Below are 15,925 nucleotides of genomic sequence, written 5' to 3'. Positions count from 1 at the left end.
TGTGAAAAAAGGGCTCACTTCAGAATCAACGGCCTGGGTCTGCCTCGCCATTTTTCTGAAGGTTGGAGGCTCTGTCTAGGGACAGCGGAAATTCGAGGTTCTTGGCGGAGGAGGAGCATTTGCCATTTGGGCCGGGCTTTTTCCCCTACCTTGAGACCTCAGTGCTGTATATGAGACAGGAAGGATATTTGGTGGCAGAGTCTAGGTTTCTGGGAATGGAGAGGCTAGGACATTGGGTGTCTCCACGCACATCGTTTGGGGGAGAACGGGTTCCCCGTCGCTTCGTGCAACACACTAATAGGGTGTATTAGGGGATAGCAACCAAGAGACCCAAAACAGTCCTGCTTACCAAGAGGCCACTTAACGGTGGAGTAGGGGAAAAATACTCTAGTGCACTGCGTTATGAACAGGAAGGAGGTTTAACGAAAGTGCTATAAAACCTTTCTGAAGAACGGGTCTTCATAATAAGCAATAAGGTATTTAGTGTCTATGTTGTGCAAGACAGGTAGTGGGAGCTACGAAAACTGGACCCTAGCTCAAATGCCATTTTGGACCGGGCGCCAGTAGCTCACGCCTGTAATCCCAGTACTTTGGAAAGCTTGAGGTGGGCGGATCACCTGAGGTCAGAAGTTCAGGACCAGCCTGCCCAACATGGTGAAACCCAATCTCTACTGAAATTACTAATTAGCAGGGCGTGGTGGCACGCGCCTGTAATGCCAAATACTAGGGAGTATGAGGCGGGAGGATAGCTCGAACCCGGGAGGTGGACGTTGCAGCGAGCACTCTAACCTGGGACCCTGTCTCAAAAAAAAAAAAAAGGGAAGTTGGCCTGGGGTGGTGGCTCATGCCTGTGATCCCCGAACTTTGGGAGGCCGAGGCCGCTGGCTTACTGGAGATCAGGAGTTCAAGACCAGCTTGGCCAACATGGTGAAACCCCGTCTCTACTAAAAATACAAAATATTTGGCCGGGCGCAGTGGCTCACGCCTGTAATCCCAACACTTTGGGAGGTCGAGGCGGGCGGATCACGAGGTCAGGAGTTTGAGACCAGACTGGCCAACGTGGTGAAACCCCATCTCTACTAAAAATACAAAAATTAGCCGGGTGTGGTGGTGGGCGCTGGTAATCCCAGCTACTGGGGAGGTTAAGGCAGGAGAATTGCTTGAACCCAGGAGGCGGAGATTGCAGTGAGCCGATCGCGCCACTGCACTCCAGCCTGGTAACAGAGCAAGACTCTGTATGGGGGGAAAAAAATTAAGAGGGCATGGTGGTGGGCGCTTGTAATCCCAGCTACTCCAGAGGCTGAGGCAGAAGAATCGCTTGAACCCAGGAGGCGGAGGTTGCAGTGAGCTAAGATCCTTCCATTGCACTCCAGCCTGGGCGACAGAGGGAGACTTCGTCTCAAAAAAATAAATAAAAATTAGGCCGGGCGCCGTGGCTCACGCCTGTAATCTCAACACTTTGGGACACCAAGGCAGGCGGATCACGAGGTCAGGAGAGAGGTACCATCCTGACCAACATGGTGAAAACCCATATCTACTAAAAATACAAAAATTAGCCGGGTATGGTTGGTGTGCCTATTAGTCCCAGCTACTCTGGAGGCTGAGGCAGGAGAATCGCTTGAACAGGGGAGGCAGAAGTTGTAGTGAGCCAAGATGGCGCCACTGGACTCCAGCCTGGGCAACAGAGCGAGACTCCATCTCTAAATAGATAAATTGAAAACTGTAACTCTTACATCAGACGAAAACTGACAGGGGGGCTGGATTGGTATGCAGGCTGTAGTTTGCCAATCTCTAGCCTAAGTAGTCCAGAGTGTAAGGGAGTAAATTCAAGATGTGTTCAAGAAGGTAGGTCATGGCTGGGCGTGGTGGCTCATGCCTGTAATCCAGCACTTTGAGAGGCGGATGCAAGCAGATCACTTGAGGCCAGGAGTTCGAAACCAGCCTGGCCAAGATGGTGAAACCGCATCTCTACTAAAAATACAAAAATTAGCTGGGCATGGTGTGCCTATAATCCCAGCTACTCAGGAGTCTTAGGTGGGAAAATCTCTTGAACCCAGGAGATGCAGGTTGCAGCGAGTGTAGATCATACCACTGTACTCCAGCCTGGGCGACAGAGCGAGACTCCGTCTCAAAAAAAAAAAAAAAAAAAAAAAAGGCCGGGCGCGGTGGCTCAAGCCTGTAATCCCAGCACTTTGGGAGGCTGAGACGGGCGAATCACCAGGTCAGGAGATCGAGACCATCCTGGCTAACACGGTGAAACCCCGTCTCTACTAAGAAATTCAACTTTGGGAGGCCGAGACGGGCGAATCACGAGGTCAGGAGATCGAGACCATCCTGGCTAACACGGTGAAACCCCGTCTCTACTAAAAATACAAAAACTAGCTGGGCGAGGTGGCGGGCGCCTGTAGTCCCAGCTACTCGGGAGGCTGAGGCAGGAGAATGGCAGTAAACCCGGGAGGCGGAGCTTGCAGTGAGCTGAGATCTGGCCACCGCACTCCAGTCCAGGCGACAGAGCGAGACTCCGCCTCAAAAAAAAAAAAAAAAAAAAAAAAAAAAGAAATACAAAAAACTAGCCAGGCGAGGTGGCGGGCGCCTGTAGTCCCAGCTACTCGGGAGGCTGAGGCAGGAGAATGGCGGGAAACCGGGAGGCGGAGCTTGCAGTGAGCTGAGATCCGGCCACTGCACTCCAGCCTGGGCTACAGAGCAAGACTCCGTCTCAAAAAAAAAAAAAAAAAAAAAAAAAAATTTCCTGACAGCAATAACGTCATGGTCCACACAGCTTAATAAGTGTTTTGGCTCACTGCAACCTCCGCCTCCTGTGTTCAAGCGATTCTCCTGCCTCAGCCTCCAGACTAGCTGGGACTATAGGCACACCACCATGCCCGGATAATTTTTGCATTTTTAGTAGAAGCGGGGTTTCACCATGTTGGTCAGGCTGGTCTTGAACTCCTGACCTCGTGATTCGTACCCGCTTGGTCTCCCAAAGTGCTGGGATTACAGGCGTGAGCCACTGTGTCTGGCCAGGCTAATTGTTTTTAACTTATGTCTCTGACAGTGGGACACTATTGAAGTTTGAGACTGACTGGAGTGCAGTGGCGCGATCTCGGCTCACTGCAAGCTCCGCCTCCTGGGTTCACGCTGTTCTCCTGCCTCAGCCTCCAGAGTAACTGGGACTACAGGCGCCCGCCGCCATGCCCGGCTATTTTTTCTTTCTTTTTTTTTTTTTTAGTAGAGACAGGGTTTCACTGTGTTGGCCAGGATGGTCCCTCTCAGGAGACTGCCTCAGGTTCGCGCCATTCTCCTGCCTCAACCTCCTGAGTAGCTGGGACTACAGGCGCCCGCCACCATGCCTGGCTAATTTTTTGTATTTTTAGTAGAAACGGGGTTTCACCGTGTTAGCCAGGATGGTCTCGATCTCCTGACCTCGTGATCCTCCCGCCTCGGCCTCCCAAAGTGCTGGGATTACAGGCGTGAGCCACCGCGCCCGGCCTTGAAGTTTTTTTTAAGTAGGGGAGTAGTTATCTTGTGTTGTAGATTAATTTGGTGATAAGGTATAAGATGAATTTGAAATGGAAGAACGGAACTGAAGGTAGCAGTTACATGACTGCAACTCCAAATTACTGGCAATCTCCCTTATCAAAAGAAGTATTGGGTGAAAAACCGCCTTTTATAATACATTTTAAAAAATTCAAACCCACTGCATCCTAATTCATAGGGTTTTGTTTTGTTTTGGTTTTTGAGATGGAGTCTTGCTCTGGTGCCCAGGCTGATGCGGTGATGTGATCTTGGCTCACTGCAACCTCCACCTTCTGAGTTCAAGTGATTCTCCCACCTCAGCCTCCCTTATAGCTGGGATTACAGGCCTGCGCTACCACACCTGGCTAATTTTTGTATTTTTAATAGAGACAAGGTTTTGCCATGTTGCCCAGGCTGGTCTTGAACTCCTAGTCTCAAGTGATCCGCCTGCCTCAGCCTCCCACAGTGCTGGGATAACAGGTGTGAGCCACTGCGCCAGCCTAATTTATTGTTATTTACACACATACTGCCATTGCTTATTTACTTCCCTGTGTCTTCTTTGCTAAACATATTTCAAGGGATTTCATGTTAATGTAGGTCTGAAAATGGCTTCTCTCTCAAAAGATCACAAATAGTTTGTAATCAGGTTTATCCATGCATTTAGATGTTATCTCAACCATTAGCCAGTGGAACCCAAGTTGAACCAGATTTCTTTTTCAAATTCACTAAGAAGTTTAGTTTCTATAGGGGCAAAATGTAGATTCAAACATATTATGAGCCAGAGGTTTTGGCAAAAGAATCTGCAGCCTGAATTGGCAGAAACTAGAAAATATTTGGCAAGTATTAGATCCTGTTTCAAAAGTTGAATCCTTAGGTGAGTGTCGTGGCTTGTGCCTATAGTCTCAGTTACACTGGAGACTGAAGTCGGAGGATCTGCTTGAGCCCAGGAGGTCCAGGCTGCAGTGACCCATAATGTAACCAGGACACTCCAGCCTGGGTGACACAGCAAGACACTGTCTCAAAAGAAAAAAAAAAAGTGTTTAATCTAACAATGTAACAATTGCCTAAGAGGAAAGAAATTACTAGGACAATTGAAAAAAATTTGTAAAAGGGATGTAGAAACATTCTGTCAGTTATAACATCCATGTTCTCCCTGATATTTTTCTGAGGATTGAATTTATTTTTGAGACAGAGTCTTACTCTGTAACTCAGGCTGGAGTGCAGTAGTGGTATCACAGGTCACTGCAGTCTTGACTTCGGGGGTTCAATCGATCCTCCTGTAAGGACTGAATTTAAATATATGTCCTGAGTCACAAATTGCAAAAGAGAACTTTATAGACTGACTTGAGCAATTAAAGAAATTGTTAATCGATGGTGAGAAAAGTTCTATTTTATTAAGGGGGCTTTTTAATAGGATAACAACTTAGAAGTTGTTAGTTTTGTATTAGGAAGTCAAAGGAAAAGGGTGCAGAATGGTAAAAATGTCTCTTGGGTATAGGGAATAAAAATTGGGCCGGGCGTGGTGGCTCACGCCTGTAATCCCAACACTTTGGGAGGCTGAGGCAGGTGGATCACCTGAGGTCAGGAGTTCAAGACCAGCCTGGCCAACAGGGCAAAACCCCATCTCTACTAAAAATGCAAAAATTAGTTGGACGTGGTGGCAGGCACCTGTAATCTCAGCTACTTGGGAGGCTGAGGCAGAGGAATTGCTTGAACCTGGGAGGCAGAGGTTGCAGTGAGCCGAGGTCATGCCATTGCATTTCAGTCTGGGCAACAAGAGCGAAATTCTGTCTCAAATAAATAAATAAATAAATAAATAAATAGGCCATAAACCTTAAAAGAGATATTATGACCCAGCTTAATATAAACATCACTAGGAGCCACTTGTAGTCCAAGCTACTTGAGAGGATGAGGTGGGAGGATTGCTTGAGCCCAAGAGTTCAAGTCCAGCCTGAGCAATGTAGGGAGACCCTGTCTTTGAAAAAAAATATATATATATATATTTTTTTTGAGATGGAGTCTTGCTCTGTCGCCCAGGCTGGAATGCAGTGGCGCAATCTCAGCTCATTGGAACCTCTACCTCCTGGGTTCAAGCAATTCTCCTGCCTCAGTCTCCCAAGTAGCTGGGATTACAGGCAACTGCCACCATGTCGGCTAATTTTTTGGGTTTTTTTTAGTAGAGATGGGGTTTCACCATGTTGGCCAGGCTGGTCTTGAACTCCTGACCTCAGGTGGTCCACCTTCCTCAGCCTCCCAAAGTGCTGGGATTACAGACGTGAGCCACTGTGCCTGGCAAATAAAAATCATTTTTTAAATTACTTATGTTTTAGGCCATGCATGGTGGCTCATGCCTGTAATCCCAACATTTTGGGAGGCCAAGGTGGGAGGATGGCTTGAGGCCAGGAGTTCAAAACCTGCCTGGGTGGCCGTGAGCAATGATTCACTCCTATAATCCCAGCACTTTGGGAGGCCGAGGCAGGTAGATCATCTGAAGTCAGGAGTTCAAGAACAGCCTGGTCAACATGGTGAAACCCCATATTTACTAAAAATACAAAAATTAGCTGGGTGTGGTGGTACATGCCTGCAGTCCCAGCTATTTGGAAGGCTGAGGCAGGAGAATCGCTTGCACCCAGGAGGCAGAGGTTGCAGTGAGCCAAGAATGCGTCACTGTACTCCAACTGGGATGACAGAGCGAGACTCTGTCTCAAAACAAAAACAGAAACAGGCTGGGTGTGGTGGCTCACGCCTGTAATTGCAGCACTTGGGGAGGCTGAGGTGGGCAGATCACGAGGTCAGGTGCATCCTGGATAACACGGTGAAACCCCGTCTCTGCTAAAAATACAAAAAATTAGCTGGGCCTGGTGGCAGCACCTGTAGTCCCAGCTACTCGGGAGGCTGAGGCAGGAGAATGGTGTGGAACCAGGAGGCGGAGCTTGTAGTGAGCCGAGATCGTGCCACTGCACTCCAGCCTGGGCGACAGAGCAAGACTGTCTCAAAACAAAACAAAAACAGGAACAAAAACAAAAACCTGGCCAGGCGCGGTGGCTCATGCCTGTAATCCCAGCACTTTGGGAGGCCGAGGTGGGCGGATCACCTGAAGTCAGGAGTTCGAGACCAGCCTGGCCAACATGGTGAAACCCCGTCTCTACTAAAAATACAAAAATTAGCTGGGTGCAGTGGCAGGTGCCTGTAATCCCAGCTACTTGGGAGGCTGGGGCAGGAGAATCGCTTGAATCTGGGAGGCAGAGGTTGCAGTGAGCCAAGATCACGCCACTGCACTCCAGCCTGGGCGACAAAGCGAGACTTCATCTCAAAAACAAAACAAAAAACAAAAACAAAAACCTGCCTGGGCAACATAGCCAGATCCTGTCTCTGAAAAAAAAAAAATTATTTGATGCCATTATTATCTTCTCAATAATATTGAAGCATAGCCTACTGGGGCCGGAGGCAATGGCTCAGGCCTGTAATCCCACCACTTTGGGAGGCCTAGGCGGGCAGATCACCTGAGGTCAGGAGTTCGAGAGCAGCCTGGCCAACATGGTGAAACTCTTTACTAAAAATACAAAATTAGCCAGGCATGGTAGTGTGCGCCTGTAATCCCAGCTACTTGGGTGGCTGAGGCAGGAGAATCGCCTGAACTCAGGAGGTGGAGGATGCAGTGAGCAGAGATCATGCCATTGCACTCCAGCCTGGGCAACAAGAGTGAAACTCTGTCTCAAAAAAAAAAAGCATAGCCTATTCATTTGGTTTGGAGAAAGTTTTACAAAGAGTACTGTATTTTGTGCTGAGTAGTTTTCTCATGTCCTTTTCTTTTTTTTTTTAATGTGGTTATTTTTGAGACAATATCTCTCTGTCGCCCAAGCCGAAGTACAGGGGCAGGATCATGGCCCATTGCAGCCTCAACGTTCTAGGCTCAAGTGATCTTCCCACTTCAGCCTCCTGAGCTGCTTGGGCTACAGCAGTGAGCCATCATGCCTGATTGAGTTTTCTCATATTCTGAGGTTTTTTTTTTTTGTTATGGTTGTCGTTCAAACAAAATGTCTCAGATATTTATTACTGAACCAACCTACTAGTGCACAGCATATCAACAAAGAAAAAACATTTCCCAAGAAAACATATCCGCCTGTCCAGATATTTTCAGCTTGATGTGGTTAAGATCATAGTGACCTTGATACAGCAAAAATGTGTGCCGTCTCATGTGCAATTCCTTATATTCCTTAGTTCTCCTCTAATGTCTCCTCTTGGAGTAGTACCTGATTTTAAGTTTTCTTCCAAATCCAATGGGGAATGGGATGATTTTGCTTTTGTTTCTTGGCCAGGAATCACTTGATTAATCTTAAAGTCTCTTGAGAAGACATGGCCAGAAACAGAGTCAACCACACTCAATACAATGGCAGAGAAAAGACAGGGAGCTCATATTCTTGAGTTTTGGTTTGCACTACCAGTGTGTCGTGGGCCAGTATCAATATGAACATCTTTACAGGAAAGAAGAGGCTTTTAAAAGCTATTTACACACCGGGCGCTGTGGCTCATGCCTGTAATCCCAGCACTTTGGGAGACCAAGGTGGGCGGATCACAAGGTCAGGAGTTTGAGACCAATATGGTAAAACCCTGGCCAATACGGTAAAACCCTGTCTGTACTAAAAATAGAAAAATTAGCCGGGCGTGGTGGCATGCGCCTGTAGTCCCAGCTACTCGGGAGGCAGAGGCAGGAGAACCGCTTGAACCCGGGAGGTGGAGGTTGCAGTGAGCCAAGATTGCACCACTGCACTCCAGCCTGGGCAACAGAGTGAGAGTCCGTCTCAAAAAAAAAAAAATAAATAAAAAAATAAAAGCTAATAAGGTATTTACCTGTAAAAATGGCATGCATTGAAGTATTTTTAAAATGGTGGCCGGGCGCAGTGGCTCACACTTGTAATCCTAGCCTTTGGAGGCTAAAGTGGGCAGATCACAAGGTTAGGAGATCGAGATCATCCTGGCTAACACGGTCAAACCTTGTCTCTACTAAAAATACAAGATATTGGCCGGGCGCGGTGGCTCAAGCCTGTAATCCCAGCACTTTGGGAGGCCGAGACGGGCGGATCACGAGGTCAGGAGATCGAGACCATCCTGGCTAACACGGTGAAACCCCGTCTCTACTAAAAAATACAAAAAACTAGCCGGGCGAGGTGGCGGGCGCCTGTAGTCCCAGCTACTCGGGAGGCTGAGGCAGGAGAATGGCGTAAACCCGGGAGGCGGAGCTTGCAGTGAGCTGAGATCCGGCCACTGCACTCCAGCCCGGGCGACAGAGCGAGACTCCGTCTCAAAAAAAAAAAAAAAAAAAAATACAAGATATTATGCCAGGTGCAGTGGCTCACGCCTGTAATCCCAGCACTTTGGGAGGCTGAGGTGGGCAGATCGCAAGGTCAGGAGATCGAGACCATCCTGGCTAACACGGTGAAACCCCATCTCTACTAAAAATACAAAAAAAAAAAAAAAAAAAAAAATTAGCCGGGCGTGGTGGTGGGCGCCTGTAGTCCCAGCTACTCGGGAGACTGAGGCGGGACAATGGTGTGAGGCTGGGAGGCAGAGCTTGCAATGAGCCGAGATCGCTCCACTGCACTCCAGCCTGGGCAACAGAACAAGACTCCGTCTCAAAAAACAACAAAATAAATTAGCTGGGCGTGGTGGCCCGCACCTGTAGTCCCAGCTACTGGGGAGGCTGAGGCAGGAGAATCACCTGAACCCAGAAGGCGGAGGTTGCATTGAGCTGAGATCGCACCACTGCACTCTAGCCTGGGCGACAGAGCAAGACTCCATCTCAAAAATAAATGTATAAAAAATAAAAATATAAATTATCTTCTGCTGGTCACGGTGGCTCATGCCTGTAAACCCGTTACTTTGGGAGGCTGAGGTGGGTGGATCACTTGAGGTCAGGAGTTCGAGACAGCCTGGCCAACATGGCAAAACCCGTCTTTCCTAAAAATACTAAAATTAGGCCAGGTGCAGTGGCTCATGCCTATAATCCCAGCACTTTGGGAGGCCGAGGCAGGTGGATCATGAGGTCAGGAGTTCAAGACCAGCCTGGGCAAGATGGTGAAAACTCGTCTCTACTAAAAATGCAAAAATTAGCCGGGCGCGGTGGCAGGTGCCTGGAATCCCAGCTACTCAGGAGGCTGAGACAGGAGAATTGCTTGGACCCAGGCAGCAGAGGTTGCAGTGAGCCAAGATTGCGCCATTGCACTCCAGCCTGGGCGATAGAGGAGTAAAACTCCATATCAAAAAAAAAAAAAACAAATTAGCTGGGCGTGGTGATACACGCCTGTAGTTCCAGCTACTTGGGAGGCTAAGGCAGGAGAATTGCTTGAACCCAGAGGTGTAGGTTGCAGTGAGTTGAGATTGTGCCATTGCACTCTCAGCCTGGGCCACAGAGCAGGACTCTGTCTCTAAAAAAAAAAAAAGTTCTTCTACCCCCATGTCCCCAACTTCCAGGCTGGGGCAATCCCAGGCTGTGGATAGATACTGGTCCATGGCCTATTAGGAAAGGAGCCACACAGCAAGAGAAGAGCGCTGTGTGAGCCAGCATTACTGCCTGAGCTCTCCCTCTTACCAGATCAGTGATGGCATTAGATTCTCATAGGAGTGCAAACCCTGTTGTGAACTGCACATTCGAGGGATCTAGGTTGCACTCGCCTTATGAGAATTTTTTTTTTGATACAGGATCTCTGTCACCCTGGGTGGAGTGCAGTGGCGTGATCTTCGCTCACAGCAACCTCCACCTCCTGGGTTCAAGCGATTCTCCTGCCTCAGCCTCCTGAGTAGCTTGGATTACAGGTGCTTGCCACCGCACCTGGCTATTTATTTATTTATTTTGAGACGGAGTTTCAGTCTGTCGCCCAGGCTGGAGTGCAGTGGTGTGATCTCGGCTCACTGCAAGCTCCACCTCCCAGGTTCACGCCATTCTCCTTCCTCAGCCTCCCAAGTAGCTGGGACTACAGGTGCCTGCCACCATGCCCTTCTAATTTTTGTATTTTTAGTAGAGACGGGGTTTCACTGTGTTAGCCAGGATGGTCTCGATCTCCTGACTTTGTGATCCGCCTTCCTCACCCTCCCAAAGTGCTGGGATTACAGGCATGAGCCACCGTGCCCTGCCGTGCCCGGCTAATTTTTGTATTTTTAGTGGAGACAGGGTTTTGTGATATTGGCCAGGCTGGTGTGGAACTCCTAACCTCAGGTGATCCACCAGCCTCAGCCTCCCAAAGTTCTAGGATGACAGGAGTAAGCCACTGTGCCTGGCCACTTACGAGAATCTAATGCTTGATGGAACAGTTTCATTCCAAAACTATTCCCTTACCATGGAAAAACTTGTCTTGCACAAAACCCATTTCTGGTGCCAAAAACATTGAGGACCACTGTTCTACCCCAAACATCACCTTATGTTTATATTATAGAAAATAAGACCCCTGAGTGGGCAGGGTGGCTCATTCCTGTAATCCCAGTACTTGGGGGACCAAGATGGGAGGATTGCTTGAACCCAGGAGTTTGAGACCAACCTGGACAACATAGGGAGAGCCCGTCACTACAAAAATAAAAAATTAGCCAGATGTGGTATATGGTGATGCTGGGATTACAGGCATGAGTTACTGTGCATGGCCTAGTGGACACATTTCTTGAGTGAGAGCACTGCTGTCATACTTTTCTCACTATTCTCAGTCCCTGGCACATAGTAGTTGCTCAAAAATGTTTGTTAAATATATTAATAATTTAGCTGTAATGGAGAAAAACTATGGACAAACCAGTCATGGTAGTTTAGGCAAGAGATTAGACCCAGAACTAAAGCAGTGGCAGTAGGAATGGACAGATAAAGCTAACCCAGAATTTTGATGTATTTCTAACCTTGAAGACCAGTTAGAAAAGGAGTCAGAGAAGGAGGTTTCTAGTTTGGGAGACTGGGTGAAATTCGACACCATTAGCTGAGACTGAAAGGGACAGATGGAGGAGTAGAAATATGATTTAATATTGTTTATATTTAGTAGTTGAGGAAAGGGTTTTTTTGTGGCTTGTTTAGGAATGGGATGTTTTATCATGTTTGATGGGTGAGAAAAGAAGCCAGTGGAAAGAGAGGAGGGGTTGATGAAGACAGGATAACAGGGAGAACAAGGTCTGGTATGAGGCAGGAGAGGATAAAAGCCAAAGGAAAGAGAGAAGGCATTAGGAAGAGGGAAGGAGATGAAAGTAAGTCTAAGGGAAGGGCTTTTAAACTTGATTCTGGCGCTTGCACTCTCTCTCTCTTGCTCTGTGTGTATCTGTGTGTATACACACAAAGAATAGACATACATACACACACACATATATATGTGTGTGTATATATATATACATACACACATTTTGTTTTGAGACACAGCCTCCGTTGCTCAGCCTGGAGTGTAGTGATGTGATTGTGGCTCACTGCTGCCTTGACCTCCCCAGGCTCAGGTGATCCTCCCACCTCAGTCTCCCAAGTAGCTGATACTATAGGTGTGCACTACCACTCCCAGCTAATTTAAAAAAGTATTTTGTAGAGATGGGGTTTTGCCATGTTGCTCAGGCTAGTCTCGAACTCCTAGGTTCAAGTGATACATCCATCTTGGCCTCCCAAAGTGCTGGGATTACAGGCTTGAGCCACCATGCCTGCCCGCTCAATATATATTTGTTGAATGAATGAATTAGGTGCCAGATCCATGACAGAAATATTTTTTACAGCAGAGGACCTCAGATCACTTAAGCTTTCTGTTTGCAGGTTTGTTAGGTACTACAACATGGAAATTAAGATCTAACTCCCATGTAGTATCTAACTTGTGAAATCTTGTTGTGCTTCCATCTCTATAGACGTGTCCTTCTTCTGGAGGTTGCAGGGAGCCGAGATCATGACACTGCACTTCAGCCTGGGCAATAGATCCAAACCTTGTCTCAATTAAAACAACAACAATAATAAATTTAAAAAAAAAAAGTGTCCCCTTTCAAGCACAGGATGATCTTTTCTGCGTGTGTTCCCAGCTCAATGCAACCTCCGCCTATCACATTCAAGTGATTCTTCTGCTCAGCCTGGGATTATAGGCATGTGCCACCACGCCCGGCTAATTTTTTTATTTTTAGTAGAGATGGGGTTTTGCCATGTTGGTCAGGCTAGTCTCAAACTCCTGACCTCAGGTGATCCGCCCACCTCAGCCTCCCAAAATGCTGGGATTACAGTGTGAGCCACAGTGCCTGGCCATCTGTGTGTGTTCTTAATGTCATTGTCTCCGGCCTTTTCCAGGAGTATGAATTTGCAGTTTATTCTCTTAATCTTTCCATTTTGTCTACAAATGTGTTTAGGTGTTCCATTCTAAAAAGCAAGACAAAACAGATCTTTCCTCAGGCCTCCTTTTTATGCTGTGGTCTGTTAAACTTTTTCCACATTTCTAAGATTACTCCACTAACTATTCTCACTAAAGGTACTTCTTTGCTATTCATTCATTGGTTCACACTCCACCAAGCTACCAAAATGGATACACTGTAAGCCACTCAATTGTCAAATTCAAAGGTCCTTTTTTTCAGGCCGAGCACAGTGGCCCATGCCTATAATCCTGTTATTTGCCTGAGCCCAGGAGTTCACGATCAGCCTGGGCAACATGGTGAAAACCTGTCTCTACCAAAAAAAAAAAAAAAAAAAAAAAGAACCCCAAATTAGCCATGTGGCCTGGCACAGTGGCTCACGCTTGTAATCTCAGCACTTTGGGAGGCCAAGGCGGGCAGATCACCTGAGGTCAGGAGTTTGAGACCAGCCTGACCAACATGGTGAATGTCTCTACTAAAAATACAAAAATTATCTGGGTGTGGTGGCGGGCCCCTGTAGTCCCAGCTACTCGGAAGGCTAAGACAGGAGAATTGCTTGAACCTGGGAGGCAGAGGTTGTAGTGAGCCGAGATCGTGTCACTGCACTCCAGCACTCCAGCCTGGGCAACACAGTGAGACTCTGTTTCAAAAAAAAAAAAATTAGCTGGGCGTGGTGGCTTGTGTCTGTAATCCCAGCTACTTGGGAGGCTGAGGATCAGAGAATCGCTTGAAACTGGGAGGTGGAGATTGCAGTGAGCTGGGATCACATCACTGCACTCCAGCCTGGGCAACAGAGTGATACTCCATTTCACACACACACACACACACACACACACAAACAATTAGCCATGTGTGGTGTAGTCCTAGCTACTTAGGAGGCTGAGGTGGGTGGATCACTTGAGCCCAGGAGGTCAAGGTGGAAATGAGCTGAGATCACGCCATGTACTCCAGCTTGGGTGACAGAGACACTCTGTCAGGAAAAAAAAAAAGCCCTTTTTTTTTTCAGTCTCTGTTCTTTTTTTTTTTTTTTTTTTTTTTGAGACAGAGTTTCGCTCTTGTTGCCCAGGCTGGAGTGCAATGGCTTACTGCGTCCTCCGCCTCCTGGGTTCTGAGTTCAAGCAATTCTTCTGTCTCAGTCTCCTGTGTAGATGGGATTACAGGTGTGTGCCACCATGCTCAGCTAATTGTTGTACTTTTTTTTTTTTTTTTTTTTTTTTGAGACGGAGTCTCACTCTCACCCAGGCTGGAGTTCAGTGGCGCGATCTCGGCTCACTGCAAGCTCTGCCTTCCGGGTTCACGCCATTCTCCTGCCTCAGCCTCCCGAGTAGCTGGGACTACAGGTGCCCGCCACCATGCCCGGCTAATTTTTTGTATTTTTAGTAGAGACGGGGTTTCACCGTGTTAGCCAGGATGGTCTCGATCTCCTGACCTCGTGATCCACCCGCCTCGGCCTCCCAAAGTGCTGGGATTACAGACATGAGCCACTGCGCCCGACCTGTTCTTGATCTCTTTGAAGTGTCACCACAGAGGGGTCCCTATTCATACCCCAAGAGGGGGTTGTTGGGCCTCAAGCAAGAAAGAAGTCAGACACCTCCGTATAGTAAAGTGAAAACAAGTTTATTAGGAAAGTAAAGAAATAGCTGGGCGCGGTGGCTCAAGCCTGTAATCCCAGCACTTTGGGAGGCCGAGATGGGCGGATCACGAGGTCAGGAGATCGAGACCATCCTGGCTAACACGGTGAAACCCCGTCTCTACTAAAAAAATACAAAAAAACTAGCCGGGCGAGGTGGCGGGCGCCTGTAGTCCCAGCTACTCGGGAGGCTGAGGCAGGAGAATGGCGTGAACCCGGGAGGCGGAGCTTGCAGTGAGCTGAGATCCGGCCACTGCATTCCAGCCTGGGCGACAGAGCGAGACTCTGTCTCAAAAAAAAGAAAAAAGGAAAGTAAAGAAATAAAAGAATGCCTATTCCATAGCCAGAGCAGCCCCGAGGGCTACTGGTTGACTACTTTTATGATTATTTATTGATTACATGCTAAACAAGGGGTGGATTACTTATGAGCTTTCTGGGAAAGGCATGACAATTCCCGGAACTGATGGCTCCTCCCCTTTTTAGACTTATTGGATAATTTCCTGACTTTGCCATGACATCTGTAAACCTTCATGGTGCTAGTGGGAGTGTCTTTTGGTGTGCTAATGAATTATAAGCATATAATGAGCAGTGAGGATGACGAGGGGTCGCTTTTCGTTGCCATCTTGGTTTTGGTGGTCTTTGGCTGGCTTCTTTACCACATGCTGGTTTTATCAGCAAAGTCTTTGTGACCTGTACCTTGGGCCGACCTCCTATTTCATCCTGTGGCGTAGAATGCCTGATATCCTGGTAATGCAGCCCAGGAGGTCTCAGCCTCATTTTACCCTGCTCTAATTCAAGATGGAATTGCTCTTGTTCAAAGGCCTCTGACCTAAGTGTTTGACATAGTTGACCAGTCATTCCTTTTTCTTGAAAAGGCTGTCTTCTGTTTCTTTTTTTGTTATTTATTTATTTTTTGAGACAGGGTCTCACTCTGTCACCCAGGATGGAGTGCAGTGGTGCCATCCCGGCTCACTGCAACCTCCACCTCACAGATTCAAGCAATTCTCCCGCCTCAACCTACCAAGTAGCTGGGAGTACAGGTGCGCACCACCACACCTGGCTATTTTTGCATTTTTAGTAGAGACAGGGTTTCATCATGTTGGCCAGGTTGGTCTCAAACTCCTGGCCTAAGGTGATCCACCTGCCTCGGCCCCCAAAGTGCTGGGATTACAGAGGTGAGCCACCGCACCTGGCCTTATTTATTTTATCTTTTTGAGATAGGGTTTCACTCTGTCACCCAGGCTGGAGTGCAGTGGCATGATTTCTGCTCACCGTAGCCTTGACCTCTGGGCTTGAGTGATCCTCCTACCCAGCCTCCCAAGCAGCTGGGACTACAGGCGGGTGCCATCACACATGGCTAATTTATTTATTTATTTTTTGAAAAGGAGTTTCGCTCTTGTTGCCCAGGCTGGAGTTCAATGGCTGATCTCGGCTCACTGCAGCCTC

Source organism: Rhinopithecus roxellana, chromosome 10 (genome assembly GCF_007565055.1).
Source record: "Rhinopithecus roxellana isolate Shanxi Qingling chromosome 10, ASM756505v1, whole genome shotgun sequence".
Taxonomy (NCBI): domain Eukaryota; kingdom Metazoa; phylum Chordata; class Mammalia; order Primates; family Cercopithecidae; genus Rhinopithecus; species Rhinopithecus roxellana.
The sequence above is the reverse complement of the archived record's forward strand: the minus strand, read 5'-3'. Positions refer to the sequence as shown.